This window comes from Camelus bactrianus, chromosome 2 (genome assembly GCF_048773025.1).
Source record: "Camelus bactrianus isolate YW-2024 breed Bactrian camel chromosome 2, ASM4877302v1, whole genome shotgun sequence".
In the NCBI taxonomy this organism is placed as follows: Eukaryota; Metazoa; Chordata; class Mammalia; order Artiodactyla; family Camelidae; genus Camelus; species Camelus bactrianus.
In genome coordinates, this window is record NC_133540.1 from 50,406,910 (window position 1) to 50,428,673 (window position 21,764).

The window sequence follows — 21,764 nt, forward strand, 5'->3', positions numbered from 1 at the left end:
GATACCATGTTCCAGCTACATACTGCTACGTAATAAACTTCATCAGAGTGGCATTAAAAAAAACAGCAGTTTATTATTCCTCACGATTTTATGGGTTAGTTGGGAAGTTCTGCCAGTTTCATCTCTGCTCACTTATGTGGTTCACTCAGCTGACAAGCTGGCTGGACTGCAAGGACTAAGAAGACTTTATTCAGTACATGTCTGGCAGTTGATGCTGGCTGTCGGAGTATTTGGCTCTCTTCCACATGACACTTCATATAATAATAAACTAAACAGGCTTTCTTCTAAAATGGTCTCATGAGAACATTTAAAGAGAGTAAAACCTGAAGCTTCAGTATCTCTTAAGGCCTAGCTTTAAGATTTGCACACTTCTTCCTCGCCTTATTGGTCAAAGCGAGTCATAAAGCAGCCTAGGTTCAAGAAGGTGGATAGATTCCATCTCTGGATGTGAGGAGAAGAAATTCACCTTGCAAAAGGTCATGTATGTTGGGATGGAAGAAACTTGTGGCAGCTAATTTATCACATAACCTGTCTACATATCCTGAGTCCTAATTCAAAAACATATCTTGAATATAACCACAGTTGACTCTTGAACAACAACACTGGTTTGAACTGTGTAGATCCACTTACACACAAATTTTTTCAGTAGTAAATACTATAGAACTACATGACCAGCTGTTGATTGAATCAGCAGCTGCAGAACCGTGAATGTAGAGGAACCATGTATAAGGAGGGTTAATTATAAATTATATGCAAATTTTGACTGTATGGAGGGTTGGCACCCCTAACCCCTACTTTGTTCAAGAGTCAGCTGTACTACTTCTGACATACTGCACTCAGCCTGTTGATGACAGTAATACATGGTCTGCTGCAGTAGCTCTTATCAGCTCCCTCTGCTTTGTTCTTATTAGCTACCCTCTTCCATATACACACACACACAAACACACACACACACACTCTCTCTTTCTCTCTCTCTCATATAACAGCCAGAGTCATGTTTTAAAGTGCAAAGCAGATTATCAGATCCTCCTGTGAAAATACTTTAATAGCTTTTCATTGTTGTTAGAACAAGATCTAAAGTCTGAAGATAACCCAGGAGGTGCTCACAATTCAGCTCCCACTTATCACTCTGACTTTATCTCCTATCACTCTCCTTGAGCACAGTGCTCCTGAATAATTTAGCTGCTATTAAGTGAAAATATCTTTTTTTCTGTTTTTTTTTTTTTAATCTTTAAACATGTTGTTGTTGTTTTTTTTTAATCTTTGGGTCTTTGTCTTGAATCTCTGTGCTCAGGCATTTGCTTGGCTGACTTTTCTTATTCAGATCTCACACAGGTCAAACAGCTCTGCAAAGAGGCCTTTCTGTGACCTTCTTAAGTGTATCTAACAATTATTTTCTCTAGCCAGTCTCAGTTTAAAATTTTTTTTTATTGTTAAAAGAATACTTAGTATGAGATCTATCCTCTTAGCAAAGTTTTAAATGTATAATACATTATTTTGGCTGTAGGTACAGTGCTGTGCAGCAGATCTCTAGAGGTTACTCATCTTGCTTCACTAGAATTTCTTTTTCAGATAGCCCTTTATTGCTGTTATGTAGAAAAGTAACCAGTTTTTGTACATTGATTTTGTGTCCTTCAAATTTACTGAATTCATTTGTTAATTCTAAGAGGTAGTGTGTGTGTGTGTAGTCTTTAGGGTTTTCTACATACAAGATAATTTCATCTGCAGACAGACAATTTTATTTCTTTCTTTCTGATTTGGGTGCTTTTTATTGCTTTTCCTAACCTACTTGTTATGGTTAGGACTTTGAGTACTATGCTGAGTAGAAGTTGTGAGAGTAGGCATAGTTGCCTTGTTTCTAATCTTAGAGGAAAAGCTCTCAGTTTTCCTATTAGATATGATGTTACCTATCGGACTTTCATATATGTCCTTTATTTTGTTGAGGTACTTACCTTCTATTTCTAGTTTTCTGAGAGTTTTTAAAGGATGTTGAACTTTGTCAAATGCTTTTTTCCCCCATCTATTGAGATGATTGTGTGATTTTAGTCCTTTATTCTGTCAACGTGATATATCACATTAACTGATTTTCATGTGTTGAACCATCCTTGTATCCCAGGGATAATTCCACCTGGTCTTGGTATATGATCCTTTTAATGTATTGTTGGACTCAATTTGTTAGTATTTTGTTAAGGATTTTTACATCTATGTTCATCAAGAATATTGGGATGTATTTTTCTTCTCTGGTGGTTTCTTTGTCTGACTTTGTTATCAGCATAATGTGGGCCTCATAAAATGGTTTTGGAAGTGCTCTGTCCTCTTCAGTTTTTAAGAAGAGCTTGAAAATGATTGGTATTAATTCATCTTTAAATGTTTGGTCAAAATTAACAGTGAAATCATCTGGTTCTGGTTTTTCCTTGTTTGGAAGTTGGTGATTACTGATCCAATCTCTATGTTAGTAATAGGTCTGTTTAGATTTTCTATTTCTTCATAATTTAGTGTAGGAAGGTTATGTTTCTAGTAATTTGTCTGGGTTTCTTCTGGTTATCTGGTTTGTTGGCATGTAATTTGCTCTGTCACAAAAGTTTTTGTATATTGGGTTTTCCTTTTAGTTTGTCTTGAGATATTTTCTAATTTTCTTGATTTCTTCTCTGACTTCATGTTTATTTAAAATAGTGTCATTTAATTTCCACGTATTTGTGAATTTTCCAGTTTTCCTTCTGGAAAGGAAAGTTATTAATTTCTAGTTTTATCTACTGCAGTCAAAAGAGTTACTTGATATGATTTCAGTCTTCTTAAATTTGTTAAGATGTGTTTTGGATCCAACTTATTATCTATTCTACTGAAAGATCTATATACACTTGAGAAGAATGTATATTCTGCTACTGTTGGGTGTAATGTTCCATGTATGTCTGTTGAGTCGAGTAGTCTATAGTGTTGTTCAGGTCTTCTGTTTCCTTGTTGATCTTCTGTCTGGATGTTTTATCTATTACTGAAAGTGGGATATTGAAATCTCTTACTCTTAATGCTGTCTATTCCTCCCTTCAGTTCTGTCAGTGTTTGCTTTATATATTTAAATGCTCAGATGTTGGTTGCATATGTATTTTAATCATTACAGCTTCCTAGGATTGGCCCTGTTATCATTATAGAATGTCTTTGTTTGCTTCTTGTGGCAATTTTTGACAGTCTGAGCCTAAGTTCAGACTCATTTTGTCTGACATAAGTAGAGCCACAATTACTGTCTTTCTGTTACTATTTACTTAGAATATCTTTTTTCCTATCCCTTCACTTTCAGCCTATATGTGTCCTTAAATCTAAAGTGAGTTTCTTGTTAATGACATATAGCTGGGTCTTAAAAAAAAAATCCAATCAGCCACTCTCTGCCTTTTGGTTGAGGATTTTAATCCATTTACATTTAAAGTAATTATTGCTAGAAAGGATTTACTGTTGCCATTTTGTTAATTGTTTTGTTAATTTCATAGCATTTTTCCTATCTTTTTCTCTTTTGCTGTCTTCCTTTATGATTGCTGATTTTTTTGTATGATGCTTTGATTCTTTTTTGGTTTGTGTAACTGCCACAGGTATCATGGGGCTTGCACAAAATATTTCAGTTATAACATTCTATTTTAAGCTGATAACAAGTTTAATTACATTAAAAAACTGTATTTTAACTCCTCCCTCCCGCTTTACTATTATCACAATTTACATCTTTTCATATGTAAATCTTTTAACATTTTTGTAGTTATTTTTAATACTTTTGTCTTCTACCTTATATACTAGAGTTAAGTGATTTACCACTACCATTACAGTAATATAGTATTTTGTATTTGTCTATACATTTTACCTTTACCAATGAGTTTCATAGTTTCTTATGCCATAATATGTGTTTAGTGTCTCTTCATTTCATCTTAAAAAATTCTCTTTAACATTTCTTATAAAATAGATCTAGTAGTGATGAACCCCTTCAGCTTTTATTTGTCTGGGAAAGCCTTTATCTCTTTCATTTTTGAAGGATAGTTTTGCTGGTTATAGCATTCTTGGCTAGCACTTTTTTCTTTTAGCACTTTGAATATATCATTCCACTCTCTTCAGGGCCTGCAAAGTTTCTGCTAAAAAATTCAGTGATGGTTTTATGGGGAGGGGATTCCCTTATATGTGACAAGTCTCTTTTCTCTTACTGCTTTCAAAGTTGTCTCTTTGTTTGGCTTTTGACAACTTGATTATAATGTCTCTCAGTGTGGGTTTCTTTGGTGTCTTATTTCTGTCTTTTGGGATTCTTGTCTGGATATCTATTTCCTTCCCCAGATTTAGGGAGTTTCCAGCCATTATTAATTTGAATAAGCTTTCTGATTTTTTCTCTTTTTCTGGGAATCCCACAGTGTTTATATTGGTATGCATGATGATGTCACATAAGTCTCTTATGCTTTATTGTTTTTCTTTCTTTCTTTTTTTTGTCCCTTTGAAGATTTCCAATTACCAATCTCTGAGTTCATGGATTCTTTCTTCTGCTTGATATAGTCTGATGATGAACTTTTCTAGTGAATTTTTCACTTTGGTTATTGTAATCTTCAGCTCCATGATTTCTATTTGGTACTATTTAATGTTCCCTACTTCATTGTGGAAATTTTTCACTTGTTCATGTATTGTTCTCTTGACCTGGGTTAGCAATTAAAACAGCAATTCTGAATTCTCTTTCAGGTAAATCATATAACTCTGCTTCATTAGGATCAGTTTCTGGAGATTTATCTTGTACATCTGGAACATCTTTGCCTGATTCTTTATTTTCCTTGACTCTCTGTTTTGGTTTCTGCGAGAGAGAATCCAGCCCTGAGGGGGAGCTCCCTCAGTAAAACTGAAGTGCTGGATGCATAAACCAATGATTTTCCTCCTCTAGCAGAAGCTGGGACCTAGAGGATCTCATCCTGAGCATATGACATTGCACTAGGGGCAACAACTCTGGATAGAGGGTTTCCTGAATTTCCCTACTGAATTCAGTCTGGTTTCATGTTTGCCAAGTATGCAGGAATCTTATGATTTCTCCTGAATTCCTCACAAAGGAAATCTGCCCATGAACTGTTGCTAAATTGGTGTGTTTGTGGGAGAAAGGAAGGTCCATGGCTTCCTCCTCTGTCAATTTGCTGACATTGCTTCTTTGCCAGCCATTCTCTATTACAGCACCATGTTTTAGTTTCTTCATAGCTCTTTTCAATGCTGAAATTAATCTGTTCATGCATGAATATACTTGGATATTTCTGTTCCTCTTCACTAAAAAATGTTAAGCTCTACAAGAGCAGGGACCTGAGTTGTTGACCCTTATGTCTCAAGCTTCTTATAAGTCTTTGCTTGACTTATAGTGAGACTTCAAAAACTACTTATCTAGTGAATTAATTAGTGTTAGGTTACAATTGCATCTTTGCACTCTAAAATTGAAATCATTTTTTATGCACTCAATGAGAGAGAACAGTCTAATAAATGGAATAAAGGTGGAGATCTGGTTCTGTCCATTATTTTTCAAACATATTCAAATTCATTTAGCCTCTCTGAACCTTGTGATTTATCTTGTATAGGATTGTTTGAAGTCCTCCCTTCTCTATTACAAAGGAATGATGTCAGTGTGAACTAAAATCATTTTTGTAAATCTCTTAGACAGAGCTCGCTATAAACCAGACACTACGTAAGTACTTTTCATCTACTTCGGTCATGATTAGTGAGAAAAAAATGCTGCTTTATGGTCTGATAGATTGTCCTAGGGAGCATGGGTTACAGTAACTATTTACTCTGGGTGAAATAAATTCAGTTAATAGGTATAAATATCATATATATCAATATCTTCTCTAAGATGCCAAATACTCCTCCCAAACATCTCTATATCATTGCCAAATGTTTTAGATAAGATAGTCCCTTTACCATACAGTTGGGGAAATTTCAGTGAAAAATAGAACATTGTGCTTAGGTATTACTTAAAAATATTTTACTTAAAAATTTTTTTTTTTTACTTTTTAAATGCCTTATCTTCATGTTTAAAAAGGACACACTGTTCCTGTTCCTTATTGAACTAGTAATGTATTACCTAAATTATATTAGCTGGTCTATGTGCCACTGTGCTGAGTATTTTATATACTATCTTATTTTTATGCTCAATGACTCTCTTTTAAAATTTTATTTTTGTTTTTTTTATTGAGGTATAGTCAGTTTACAGTGTTGTGTCAATTTCTGGTGTATAGCACAATGCCCCAGCCATACATGAACATACATATATTCATTTTTGTATTCTTTTTTTACCATAAGCTACTACAAGATATTGAATGTAGTTCCCTGTGCTATACAGCATAAACTTATTTATCTATTTTATATATATATATATAAGTATCTGCAAATCTCAAACCCCCAGTTTATCCCTTCCCACTCCCTTTCCCCCGATAACCATAAGTTTGTTTTCTACGTGTGTGAGTCTGTTTCTGTTTTGTAAATAAGTTCATTTGTTTTTTTTTTTTTTAGATTCCAAATGTAAGTGATATCATATGGTATTTGTCTTTCTTTCTGGCTTACTTCACTTTGAATGACATTCTCTAGGTCCATCTATGTTGCTGCAAATGACATTATTTTATTATTTTTTATGGCTGAGTAGTATTCCATCATGTAAACATACCACAGCTTCTATATCCAGTCATCTGTTGATGGACATTTAGGTTGTTTCCAAGTCTTGGCTATTGTAAATAGTGCTGCTATGAACATTGGGGTGCAGGTGTCTTTCTGAATTAAGGTTCCCTCTGGATATATGCCCAGGAGAGGGATTGCTGGATCATATGGTAAGTCTATTTTCATTCTTTTGAGGAATCTCCATACTGTTTTCCATAATGGTTGCACCACACTACATTCCCACCAATAGTGTAGGAGGGTTCCCTTTTCTCCACAGCCTCGCCAGCATTCATCATTTGTGGACTTTTGAATGATGGCCATTCTAACTAGTGTGAGGTGATAACTCATTATAGTTTTGATTTTCATTTCTCTGATAATTAGCGATATTGAGCATTTTTTCATGTGCCTGTTGGCCATTTGTGTTTCTTCATTGGAGAATTGCTTGTTTAGGTCTTCTGCCCATTTTTGGATTGGTTTCCTTGATTTTTTCTTAAGTTGTATGAGCTGTTTATATATTCTGGAAATTAAGCCCTTGTCAGTCTCATCTTTTGCAAATATTTTCTCCCATTTCATAGGTTGTCTCTTTATTTTGCTTATGATTTCCTTTGCTGTGCAGAGAAGCTGTGTCCGATAAATTTTGGATTGTTGTGTTTTGTTTTCATTTGTCTACAGTATTTCTTGATTTCCTCTCTGATTTCCTTAGTGACCCATTGGTTGTTTAGTACCATACTTTTTACTCCATCTCCATGTGTCTGTGTTTTTTGGTAGATTTTCTTGTACTTGACCTCTAGTTTCATAGTGTTGTGGTTGGAAAATATGTTTGATATTATTTCATTCTTATATTTACTGAAACTTGTTCTGTGACCTAGCATGTGACCTGTCTTGGAGAACATTCCATGTGTACGTGAAAAGAATGCATATTCAGTTGCTTTGGGATGGCAAGGCTGTGTAAAGGGATAAAATGTCAGTGGTAGAAGGTAGTGTATAGTTTAATATTAAGTAGGGTAGTCTAGGCTGGAATCCTTAAGGAGGCAAAATTTGAGTAATGGTATGAAGGAGGTGAGGATTTGGCCAAATAGTTATTTGGGGTAAATAATATTGGCTGATGAAATAGCTAGAGCAGTGCTTATGATGGAATTACATTTAGAATCCTGGTATATTTAAGTAACTGTAAAAATATCACTGTGTCTAGCATAAAATAAGTATTTTGAGAATGTCAGAGAAGCAAATGAGGAGACTGTGAGCCACTGTAAAGGCCTTTACCCTATGTAAAATGAGAAGCCTTTGAAAGCTTCTGGGCAGAAAAATTACATTATCTGACTTAAACTTGAAAATGACCACACATTATATAATTGCTTTCTGTTTAATGTCTGGTTTCTTCTCTCCCACAATAAAACATAGAGGCCATGAAAGGCACATAAATATGTCTGCTTTAGACACCTGGCGTACATCAGTGAATATCGAGGATCTGATACATAGTAGCAGCTCAGTATGTAGTTGGTGAATAAAGGAATAAACATGTAATCTCTTGGATCACCTTGCTCCAACAGAGAGAGTTGAAAAATAAGCAATAGAGACCAAGGGTAAAACCAAGACCAGTTGGGAAGCTGTTGTCATAATCCAGGTAAGACCGTGTCATGGACCAGGATGGTGGCAATGGAGGTAGTAAAATTAGTTGAATTTTGATATTTTTGAATTGCTGAATTTTGGTATTTTTGAAGCATTCAAGAGGATTTCCTGATGAGTTGGATGTGATACATAAAAGAAAGGAATTAAGGATGTGCTCAAAGTTTTGGTGGGAGCACCTGGAAAGATGGGTTTACTATCAACTGAAATGAAGAAGGCTGCATTTGGAGAAGATTTCAGGGGATGGAGAAGTGAGGTTAGAAATTTACCTTGGACATTTGAGTTTCATATACCCATTAGGAATCTAAGTGGAAGAGGGAACTTTAATTCGAAAAGATACATACACTCCAGTGTTCACAGGAGCACTATTTGCAATAGCCAAGACATGGAAACAACCTAAATGTCCATTGACAGAGGACTAGATAAAGAAGCTGTGGTATATTTATACAATGGAATACTACTCGGCCATTAAAAAATAATAAAATAATGTCATTTGCAGCAACATGGATGGACCTAGAGATTGTTATTCTAAGTAAGCCAGAAAGAGAATGAAAAATACCATATGATATCACTTGTATGTGGAATCTGGGGAAGAAAAAGACAAATGAACTTACTCACAAAACAGAAACAGACTCAGACATAGAAAACAAAGTTATAGTTACCAGAAGGGTAAGGGATGGGAAAGGATAAATTGGGAGTTTGAGATTTGCAGATCTAACTACTACATATAAAATAGATAAACAACAAGTTTATACTGTATAGCATAGGGAACTATATTCAGTATCTTGTAGTAACCTATACTGGAAAAGAATATATGTGTGTATATTTGACTGAACTATTATGCTATACACCAGAAATTGACACAATATTGTAAACTGACTATACTTCAATTAAAAGAAAAGAGAAAGAAAAAAAAGAAATCTAAGTGGAAATGTCAAGAACAGTATGAGTCAGAAGTTTGTGAGAGAGGTCTGACCTGGAGATTAATTTATTGAAGTCTGTTGTCATTAACATCCCCACTTCTATCATATTATGTTTTTAAATTGAAGACAAAAGGTCAGATGATCACAATCCCATTTTTAATCTGAACTAGGCATGTCCTGACCAGTGCTGATGTCATTTCTACTTTCTCCTCGTATCTTACTGCCTGGATTAGTTTGACATTCATTTCACCCAACAGAAGTGTTCTGAACTGAACTTCTCCTGGGCACTGGTCATAGGCATGGTGAGCCTGGAAGGAGAAATGTAGAGCAGTTTATTCTTTTTGACCATCCTTATGCCATGTCTGTTCACATTATGAACTATCTAATCTCGAGTTCACATTATAGTTCTACCAAATAACCAACTACAGAAACCTGGTGATTCCCAGGACTCACTCATATCTTGCCCATTATTGCATTCCTCAGAAAGTTGTCTTAAACCTTCAGTAGAGATGAAAAAAATAATAAAGTATAATTGACGTACATTATATTAGTTTCAGGGGTACAACATAACAATTTGATGTTTGTATATATTGTGAAATGATTATGACCATAGGTTTAAATAAAATAACATCCATCACCATTTCTACAGATTTTTTTTTCTTATGATAAGAACTTTTCTTATGATAAGGATCTATTCTCTTAATAACATCCAAATATGTAAAGTTTCAGTGAAGTTGAAATTTGATTATAACCTAGAGACTGTTCAGGTTATATATCTCCCAGGAGCTTTTACCTGATGGTGGCAATATTGCCCTTTCCTTAAACAGCTGGGTTTATGCTTTCTACTCATAAAAACAAACAAAAAACTAAACAACACATTCCTTGGAGATTCTTACACTGCTAGTAAAACTTAAGTAAACATAATAATGATTAAGATAAAATCATGTCAGTGGTTATTTTCTGGGGACAGAGGAGTATAAACATAAGGAGCACACAGGAAGCTTCTAAGGTATTAGGAACTGTCTGTTTCTTTACTCAGATAATAGATTAGTAAGTTTTAATTTTTATCATTATTCTTTAACTGTACATAAGTATTTTTACCATCTTCTCTATACATGAGTTCTAGTAAAGGTTACTAAATTGGAGGGGGCTTTCCTCTTGACTTTGCAGAGCCATGGCTGCAGTGGATATAGGAACCAGTCTTCCCAATGGAGTTCTAGTAAAGGTTACTAAATTGGAGTCAGTAGATAGAATAAGCAAGAGTAAGAAAGGGTGAGTGAGGGGGTGGAGCTAAAAAAAATAGGGTGGTAAATTGACAAAGTCCACCCCTGCTTTTTCCTGGAGTGTACAAAGTGACTGGTAGCATGGGAGGGAAGCTAATTTCTAAAGAAATTGAAAGCTCTGATGGGGTGTAGAGCTCTTGGCATATATATTTGCACCCCAAAATAATAACATTCTTTTTATTTTGGCATTTAGGGGTGGGTGAGAAGAGTGTATCAGTCAGATACTGTTGCATAACACACTATCCCAAAATTTTGTGGCTTAAAGAGGTAAACTACTTAGCTTATGATTATGTGGGTTGACAATTTGAGATAGGCTCAGCTGGATGGTTCTTCAGATCTTGGCCGGGCTTATTCTTACATCGACAGTTAGTTGCTGGGTCAACTAAGGAGTGAATGAACAAGAATCCTAGCTTAGGATGGCTCATTTTGATTCCTTCTGGTCTCTCATTCTCCAGGCTATCCCAGATGTTCTCATGGTAGCAGGTAGGCTTCTAAGAGAGTGAGCAAAATTTGCAATGCTTTTTGAGGGCTAGATTGGAACTGGCACATCACTCAATCTGTTGTACTTTATTGGTCAAAGCAAATTACAAGTTCTGCCCAGATTCAAGAGGTGAGGAGATTGCTATCTCTTGGTGAGGAAAATTGCAGTGTCTTGTTACAAAGGGTGTGGCTACAGGAAGAGAAATTATTGAAGTAATTTTGGTAAATAATCTATCACAGTAAGTGTCTTCATATTCTCAGTTCTTGCCTACCCATCATAAAGGGAAGACTTTCAATCAGTATCTTCTACCCATGTGCTTAGAGGCAGAGTCATACTCCCATTCAAGGAATAGTACTTTGGGGGAAAACAAGTTCAAACAATAGCAGAGAAACCCACACTACTTACCCATCTAATTAGCATAGTTCTCATTTATGCCTATGAATAGACCACCAGTAAGTATCAAATGTTGGAGAAAAATTAAGCAGCCCAAAAGAGAGACACCAAGATGAACAATCAAATATCTAATGCCAGCACCAAAAGAGAAAAATCAAGGGACAAAATAAGTAAAGTAGTATTTTTAGAGATATATTTATTGGCTAAATTTTAAAAATTCAGTAATATATATGCATGGTGAAAATTCAAATTATACAGTAGTTCCCCTGTATGTCCAGGTCTGAGTTCTCCTCCCCAGAGTCAATTACCATTACTTGTGTTTTATTTATCCTTCCAGAATTTTGCTTCAGGTATATTTGAGAAATAAACTAATAGCCTACTATAAGTAAAGATCAATAAGGGAATAAGAATGTATTTTTAGAAATTACAAAAATAAGTAATAAAAGTAAAATATATTAGATGTAGATATCAATAGGTAGATATAGTAGAGTTTGGATCAAAATTTAAAGAAGTCTCCTGTAATATGGAGCAAAAGACTCAAAGGTATAAAATATGAGAAAACTGGAGAGATATAGATGGTCAATCCATGAGTTTAAATATTTAAAGCCAATTATACAAATTTGTTTAGAAGAACTAAAAAGAGAAATAATAGAAGAAAATTCATATAAATTAAAAATTAGTTGAAAATTTCCTACTGAAAAGGCTCACCAAAGGTTCAGCAGGATGAATAAGAACAGTGCTACTTCTAGGCATACCTGCATAAATCACAAAATATGAAGAAAAACAAGATTTTGAATGTTTCTGGGGTGGAGAGAACAGCAGATTTTTTTTTTGTATAAAATTTCATATCAGCAACTGAGGAAACAATACAATAATAGATTAATGCCTTCAAAGTACTGAGGAAAAATAATTTTGAATCTATAATTTTACACAGAACTCTAAAGATTTTACCTGAGATATCTGAGAGCATGTAAATTATTCAGTGTGAGAGAAAAGAGTCCTAAGAAAAAAAATCTTCAGTTCCCACTGGATGAGAAGGGAAGAGGATGTAGTTTGGTGCTGTTGAAGTGCCTAGGACTTCAGGAACAAAATCCCAAAGAGGATAGAACCACAGGGAAGAGACCTTCAAAATATCTGGGCAATCTCCTCTCAAGGAATTCTCTAACTCCTAAATTGTGCAAGTGAAGGGCAAGACTCCAGGAAAACTGAAGCAGAAAGCAGTAACTGGGAGGCTAAATCCCTGGGCAAATATTTCAGTGGTCATGTAGTGCTGGGGAGGAAGAGGCCTAGACAGAGAGACCTTCACAAAAACCTTAGGCTCTGATTTGATTCACAGAAGGTCACCCACTAGGAGTTAGGGCATGTATCAGTTTCCTAGGGCTGCCATAATAAATTACCACAAACTGGGTGACTTTACAAACAGAAGTGTATTCTTTCACAGTTCTGGAGGCCAGAGGTCTGAAATCAAGCAGGGCCATGCTCTGTTTGAAGGCCCTAGGGTAGGAAGATCCTTCTTTGCTTCTTCTAGCTTCTGCAGTCCTTGATGTTCCTTGGCTCTGCCTACATTATCACAAGGCATTCGTCTGTGTCTTACTCATCTTATGACTGGCAGTCTACCATCTCACTCCCCACCCCATCAACTTCCTACCTGTGGCAACTACCAATACCAACTGAGATTTTTTTTTGAAAAAATTCCATGTGTAAGTGAGATCATATGGTATTTGTCTTTCTCTGTCTGACTTATTTCACTTAGCACAATGCCCTCAAGGTTCACCATGCTGTCTTAAATGGATGAATAATATTACATTGTATGTATGGTACATTTTCTTCATCCATCCATCCATTAGTGAGCACGTAGGTTGCTTCCTTATCTTGGCTATTGTAAATAATGCTGCAATAAATGTGGGGGTTGCAGATAGCTTTTGGATATAGTGATTTGTTTGCTTAGGGTAAACACCCAGAAGTGGAATTACTGGATGATATGGTAGTTCTATTTTTAATATTTTGAGGAACTTCCATAATGTTTCCCATAGTGGTTGCACCAGCTTACAATCCCACAATAACAAGGTTTCCCTTATCTTCACATCCTTGCCAACTCTTGTTATTTCTTGTCTTTTTGATAATAGCGATTCTAATAGGTCGAGTTGATATCTCACTGTCATTTTAATGTGTATCTCTGTGTCAGTGATGAACATTTTTTATGCACCTGTTGTCATCCAGTTTCTCTGTCCATTTCTTAGTTGAAATTTTTTTCTGTTGAACAGTTCTATATATACTTTGGATATTAACCCTTTATCAGATAAATATGTTCTCCCATTCAGTAAGTACATTGTCTTAATTTTGTTGATAGATTCTTTTGCTGTGCAGAAGCTTTTGAGTTTGATGTAGTCTCACTTCTTTTTGCTTTTGTTGCCTTTGTTTTTGGTGTCAATGTCAAAAAATCATCATCAACACCAATGTTTAGGAGTTTACCATGTTTTCTCTAGTTTTATGATTTCAGGTGACATGTTCAGGTGTTTGAGATATGTTAGTATTGTGTGTCATGGGTGAAAAAGGAATTGCATTTTTTATTTCTACTCTACCTTATTGAGGATTAAAGAAAGGTGGGAAATTTTGGGGTGTTCTGTCAAAGAACCTCAAATGTCTTCTTGATACACATTGATCTCTTAGATTTCTCTTCAAGCAATTAAACTAAAGCCCATAATATCTTAAGCATTTCTATACAGTATGAATCTTTCTATAAGTTATTGTTGCTCCTCACCCATCAGTGATACCAAGTGTCATAATCAGAGAGAGTGGGAATAATTATTGATTGAAGTTTCTTTGCTTCATTGTTCCTTTAGTATAACTTTGAAAACTACGTGGAATTAATGGTCACTGTGGTAAACTCCAAAGTCACTGTGTATTTTTCTTTTTAAGTACAAAATGTAGCAAAAAAAAATCAATACATAGAATATTGAATTACTGCCTCAGATGTGATACACACACCCACATAAATGCACACTGACACACACAATGCTTCAAAATAACAACAACATGAAGAAAAAGTCTACATCTAAACTGAGATTTTTGGCAAAAAGAGCTGAGGAGTTCAAACTTTTTAAACAAGCAATGAATAGGATTTAGTATTTGAAACCCTTTAGTAATCGTGATTTCTCTATGAGGCCGTTAAGACTAACCTCGTCTGGTTTCACTGTCCTGTTATCAGGGTTATTATACATATCCATGGCTTTCGGGTCACGTGTCATTACCTGGCTTTTGTCTCATTTTGCCTTATGTAGCCTCTGATGTGAGCCACTCCTTTCCATGTGCCCCCTCCAATCCTTCCCTCAAGTTCAGTGGAATTTAAACAATCTGTGCTATACAAACTTCCTTATTTTCTCAACTATTTCTCCGACTGTTTATTTCCTGTTTGCCAGCAAATCCTTGCTCTTGCCCGAGGGCCCAACTTCCCCTGTGATCCTTGTAAGTGTAGTTGTTTTCATATCTTTATCGAGGTATATTTAATATATGACAAATTGTACATTTTTAAAGTATCTAATTTTTAAGTTTATATATGTGTATATTCATGAAACTATTACATAAGATAATGAGCATATCCATCACCCCCAAAAGTCCCCTCATACCCCCTCATAGTCCTACCCTCCCACTCTAAAGATTTTTTCTATATACCCAATCCATATTCCTCTGAGATGGGATATTTTCCATAAACTTTCCACGCCACTAATCCCTCTTTCTCTCAAAAACTCATCTCCTTTAAAGTTTGTATACTCTAAAGACTATGTTTCCAATTTTCTTTTCTGTTTTCTGTTATGTGTCTACCTTCTTTCCACCCCTCATATTTACCAAAGGCTTTATAAAACTTGGCTCATTATCTTTTTCTCCACCTCTACACCAAACATTAATCATGGGATACCAACCAACATTTTCTGGATGACTCATCCAACACTGGCCTCTTGAGTTCCTTGGCCTCCTTGCCTCCAATTACCTCCTCTAGCCAACAAATTTCATGGTCCCACCTCAGACTTCATCATCACCTTTAACTGTATCTCCTCTCTGACTGTTACCTCTTCTCTTATCCTAGGACTCCACTACAATACCATGCCTCTTAGTATTCAACTTCATCAAGGCCTCCAATCCATTGCCCTTTCAACTTACTCATTTTATGAATGAAAACATCATGTCTTTACTCCCTTCCTCACACAGGTTAAAATTCTATGGTCCAGCAATGAAATTCCTCTTATACAAATTTTTAATTCTCTTCTTCCTCTATCATACTTACCTAGGAAAAATTCAATCCTAGCTAAACCTGAGTAATCTGCCTTCTCTGTGCCTAAGCAGCTGGAAGTTCTTTGAGAAAATCATAGAAGTCCTTTTTGATTCTTCTCTTTTTCAACAATATTCAAAAACCTAAGAGACCATTTAACACCACTGGTCAGTCTTAGTATACTTCCCTAGTTCGTTTGCCTTCGTATTTTCTGAGATGAATATTCCATACCTTCTCCTTTATTCTCATATGAATAAATAAACTCTACTCTGTCTGTCTTAGTTGCTCACTCTTCTTGCTATTTCTTTTAGGAAAATAGAAGTACTCAGATAGGACCTCCAATGTTCACTAAATCTGAATATCTCCACAAATCTTAATTTATGTTTTTTCTCTTTTGAAAATGAAAATAACTATTCCTCCTTCTTTCACAGCTCATCCTTCCATTTCTGCTTGGAATTTAACCCCCCGCCCCTTTATCTTATTATGGACTTCTCTCCTGGACTTACAATTCCTTCACTGTAAGTTTCTCTTTCTCCACTAAATATTTCCACTCAATTATAAACTTGCTGTACTATCTGTCATTAAAAAGTCATCTCTTGACCTCAGATACTCTCATTGCAACTGCTCCACTTATGTTCTTCCCTAATAGAGAAAAAATTTTTTTAAAGAAATTTTGCTATCTATCCACTATCTCAACTCCTGTATCTCCTGTTTCCTATCAGGACATAGAGACACACACAGTGAGTTAAACAGAAGTTTAATATAAAGAATTACTAAATTATAAGAGGAGCAACTTTAGATCTAAGAAAAGTACATAGGCATCCGAGGGCTGAAGGAGAGCCTCCAAAGGAGGAACAACTTGAAAGAGCAGCTCTGGCCTCTGCAGCTGGGTTTCAAGCTTACAGTTGCAGCCCACTGGATGGCAGAGAAATTCACTGGTGTTTCCAGAGGCTAGATTCACAGAGGTACAGAAGGGGTGGGAGGGGTGCTAGTGCTGGCAGGAGGCCAGGACTACATGGTGTCCACATTAACAGGGCCAGAGAAAGGTTACCATCAGACTGGGCTAGGGTTGCAAGGTCGGCAAGGGATTATGCATTCTGGTTATGTGTCTTGCCAGAGTATGTTCTTATACCTGTAGCATTGACTGAAGGTGCAACAGGATGGACGTTTACTCCTGTAATGTCCCTGCAGTGCCCTTCTTTGAGAAAGTATAACATGGTATGCACTGCAAAGAAATACTTGAAGTAATTTCATCCATTATTACAAAACATATATTAAAAGGTGGATTTGGAGCTCAGAGGAAATAAATTGACAACTGATACACTCATAACTTGGTGTAATTTTAAAATGTGAAAAATGGTATTTTTCAATTCTGGAAAATTCTCAACTTTTATTTCTTTGATTATTGTCTCTTCCTCATTATCTTTATTTTCTTTTTCCCAAAACATTGTCATTTCATGCCTCCATATTTTTTGGTTTCATCTGCTGTCTGGGCTACACCACACAGCGCAGTGTAGGGTTAAGAGCGTAGACACTGGACCTATCTTACCTGCATTCAAATTCTGGTTCCACCACTGCAACTGCACAGTATCAGATACTTGAAAAGACTCATGAGACTCCACAGGGTGTACTCACATAAGGCTTTATAAAGGTAGGCATAGGGCAAAAAGGAGGGGGAAAGCGCAGGCAATCAGAGAGTGGTTGTATTATTTTAGATCCCAACCAGGATGGATAAAAGTTTCAGTTGCTTCACATTCTCATCAACATTAGGGAATGCAATGTGAAGGAAACTAGAGTGGAGAAAAGGAAACGGGGCAGAAAAGAGGGAGAACAACCACAAGGTGTATTACTGAGCTGGCCACTGCTTGATAGCAAATGAAATTAAATGCTTGATCTCAAGGGACCATCTTCTAAAGGACTAAATATTTATATGCTATTTACTAACACTTCATGTCAGGAAAGTTTGTCCAAGGGGAGGAAGGGAAGAAAATTTAGTCTCTAGCTCCCATGTCCCATGGGTAAAAGTCTGTCAAGTAGGAATTAATCTCCCTTCAACATTGCTGGTGTTTGCATGGAAGCCAAGAGCATCCTTTTCCAGCAGGAACAGGGAAATAGAATGGAAAGCATGAGATTCATGACACAGACATGAAATGAGTGTTGTCTGTGCTGTAGTGAAGTTGCTGTGGAGGTGGCTGGGTGGAAACAAGTGGCACAGCCCAGAGACAGTTGATGAATAAGAGATGTTTGATGCTATGACTTTATGCTGATAATTGTTATTTCTGAGTTTCTGAAGTTGAAAAATTGACCTTCCAAGCATATCAGACTTTCTAGAAGGCATTTTATGCCTTCTATTGTGTCCTCTATATAAGATCTACTATTAATTTATTCACTGTTTCATTCATTCATTCAATAAGCAATTACTCAGTAAACTAGCATGTGCCAGGCACCATTCTGGGTTCTTGGGATCAAATGGACCCAGGTAGGACCAAAATGGTCCTACTGTCATGGGCTTCCTCTGTAGTAAAAGAAAGACAACAAACAGGAAAAAAGTGAAATAAGCTAATATCAGAAAATGATGAGTGCACTGTAGAAAATAAAACAAAGTAAAGAGATAGAGAGTGTTCAGAGTGGGGCTCTGGAGGGCATGGGAAAGGTATAACTTGAGAAGGGAGTCATATTTGAACAAATAATTTAAGGATAAGAAAAACCTTGTCAGGTGTTGATTTGGAAATAGAAAGATTTAGGTAGAAGGAATGGCAAATGCCAAGGTCCTGAGGAGAGAGCATGCTTGAATAGTGTGGTTGGACATAAGATGAATTTGAAGAATTGGGCAGATCTCAGATGATGTGGGAATCTATAGACCATTGTCACGAGTGTGGACATTACTCTAAGTACAATGGAAAACCACTGGAGACTTTAATGAGGAAATGGCGTGATGTGATTTGTGTGTTTTTATTGTTGGTTTGTTTTATTTTTAATCACTCTGCTCTTTAAATAATAAAGAGCAGAGGGTTAGGAATGAAAAAAAGACTATCCTCTAACCCATGTGTATTGGTTGGATTCCGAGTCAGATGAACTGCGGTGGAGAGGGTGTAGGAGAAAATGTTGGGGAGTTGGATGCACTAAGAGTAGATTGGCACAGATTTATATGAGCAAGAGATTTGGGACAGCAGAGCCACGAGGAAGCCAGAATGTACCTGGAGAGAAAGAATGTCAGGAGGATAGCATGGTATTGGCCTCAGAGGCGGGCCTCCAGATCCACCTTTTCAAATTTGGTCTGAACCCAGGACATAATGGGGAGGGACAGGGGGCTTTAGGAAGATTCTGTAGGACGCTGAGACACAAACATCATTGGTTGATGCTTAGGGAACAAAGTGTGACATTGGGAGGTAGTATCTCTCTGTTTCCTCAATGAGCACAGCTTGAGCTCAATGCCTTGAAAACCATACTACACTTGGAAGCAACCACACAGCCTAGGCTGAACAATGTCCTGGGAAACACAATGCCTCCGAAGAGGGATGGAATATATGGAAGTCTTAGAGGCTGCCAGACACATGATTATACTTATTTCTGAGCATGAGTCCCTCTCTGGTTCTATGCAGAATAACTAGTGATCAGTGAAGTTAGGACACTCCTTCACACCATACACAAAAATAAACTCAAAATGGCTTAATGATTTAAACATAATACAAGACGCTATAAACCTCTTAGGAGAGAACAGAGGCAAAATATTATCCGACGTAAAACTCAGCAATGTTCTTCAAGGGCAGTCTACCCAGGCAATAAAAATAAAAGCAAAAATAAAACAAATGGGACCTAATTAAACTTACAAGTTTCTGCACAGCAAAGGAAACCATAAGCAAAACAAAAAGACAACCTATGGAATGGGAAATAATATTTGCAGAAGATCACACTGACAAGGGCTTAATTTCCAGAATATATAATCAGCTCACTTAACTTAATAAGAAAAAAACGAACAGCCCAAAAATGGGTAGAAGACCTAAACAAGCAATTCTCCAATGAAGACATACAAATGGCCAACAGGCACCAGAAAAAAATGCTCAATATGGCTAATCAGAGAAATGAAAATCAAAACTACAATGAGATATCACCTTAGATGAGTCAGAATGGCCGTCATTCAAATGTCCACAAACAATAAATGCTGGAGAGGCTGTGGAGAAAAGGGAACCCTCCTACACTGTTGGTTGGAATACAGTTTGATGTAGCCATTATGGAAAACAATATGGAGCTTCCTCAAAAAACTTAAAAAGACTTACCATATGATCCAGCAATCCCACTCCTGGGCATATATCCAGAGGGAACCTTAATTCTAAGATATATACACCCCACTGTTCATAGCAGCACTATATACCATAGCCAAGACATGGAAACAACCTAAACGTCCCTCAACAGATGACTGAATAAAGAAGTTGTGGTATATTTACACAATGGAATACTACTCAGCCATAAAAATAATAAAATGCCATTTGCAGCAACATGGATGGATCTGGAGAATGTCATTCTAAGTGAAGTAAGCCAGAAAAAGAAAAATACCATATGATATCACTTATATGTGGAATCTAAAAAAAAAAAAAAAAAAGACAAACTTATTTACAAAACAGGAACACTCACAGACAGAAAACAAACTTATGGTTACCATGGGGGAAGGGGGTAGGAAGGGATAAATTGGGAGTTTGAGATTTGCAGATACTAATTACTACATATAAAATAGATGAACAACAAGTTTATACTGTATAGCACAGAAAACTATATTCAATCTTATAGTAACTTATAGTGAAAAAGAATATGAAAATGAACACATGTATGTTCCTATATGTCTAAAGTGCTGTACACCAGAAATTGACACACTGTAAACTGACTATACTTCAATGAAAATATATTAAAAAAAATAACTGGTGAGACACTGAGGCATCTGGAGGAGCTGTGTCAGAAGATGGGAGAATAAAGATACATGGTTTCCAGTGATGGCAAAACTGAGAACTTCTCTTTATCCCCGGGCAAAATTGCCTTGGGATAAAGAGGAGTTCTCACCTTGGGGTAATTGAGACGCTGCTTCTCTCCCTTCCTTCTGCCTCCCTCAAACGGTATGAGCCAGTCACATGAAGTCTCTTCTAGTCCTTTGGATGCATCTGATTCTCTTATCATCTGACCTTTTCAAATGCTATTTCCTCTCTTTGGATACTCTTTCTCCTTCTGTCTTGGCTTGGTTAATTCCTACCACCGTACTCTGGGTTACGCACTCCTCATCCATGCTTCCATGGTGTCCCCAAATACTATACTCCTGTAGCACTTACTACATGGGAACTGTTTACTTACTTAGTTTAGCCTCTCCTATAATGAAAACTTCATGACAACAGGGATTGGGTCTGTCCTTTGCTCACATTTGTATGTCTAGTCTCTAACATAGTTCCTAGAAATAAGTTGGTGCTCAAAAAATTTAATGAAGGAAGAGAAGGTAGAAAGTTGAAAAAGAAGGGCAGAAAAGAGACAAGTTACAAGTAAGGAGTGAGTACCCTTACCATCCACCATTCCCTTTGATTCAACTGTCAGTGGAGTGGACACTGCTGCAGTTAGTAGAAGGTACTGTTGTATCTTCTTGTTCAGAGAAAACTGATCTTAAGGCTTTATCATTCTTTCAGGGACTATTTCTTGAGCATTTATATTGTGAGGCTGCTCAATGTAATAGAAGGATAAACAGTTTCTGCCCTCAAGTAGCTTAGAGTTTAGTTGGGCTGAGGAACATATAAACAAATAATTTCAAATGATTAGATTTGTTTGGGGACTGAAAGTAACAAATGAATTATATCTTGAGGAAGACAAAATATTCTTTATGTCAAAAAGAAGCTTCTCTCCATCCCCACAACTGTGCAATTCATTTTAGTCTCTTTCTTTCTGGAATGGCAATAGGGACAATTGTGTGCATCTCCCCTGGAGATCACAGGTTTTGCTAGTTCCTTTCTCTCTTTTTCTGTGCTTTCTCTCTTTTTCTGTGCTTTGACTTAACAATATCCCAGGCAAATAAACACTGATAAATGGTGCTCCGATCCCTCTTCAAGCCTCTCCTCCCACAATGTTGTTGCATAGAATCATTTGTTCCAAAACATTTGAATTCAACTATCAGGGGGATTTCATTT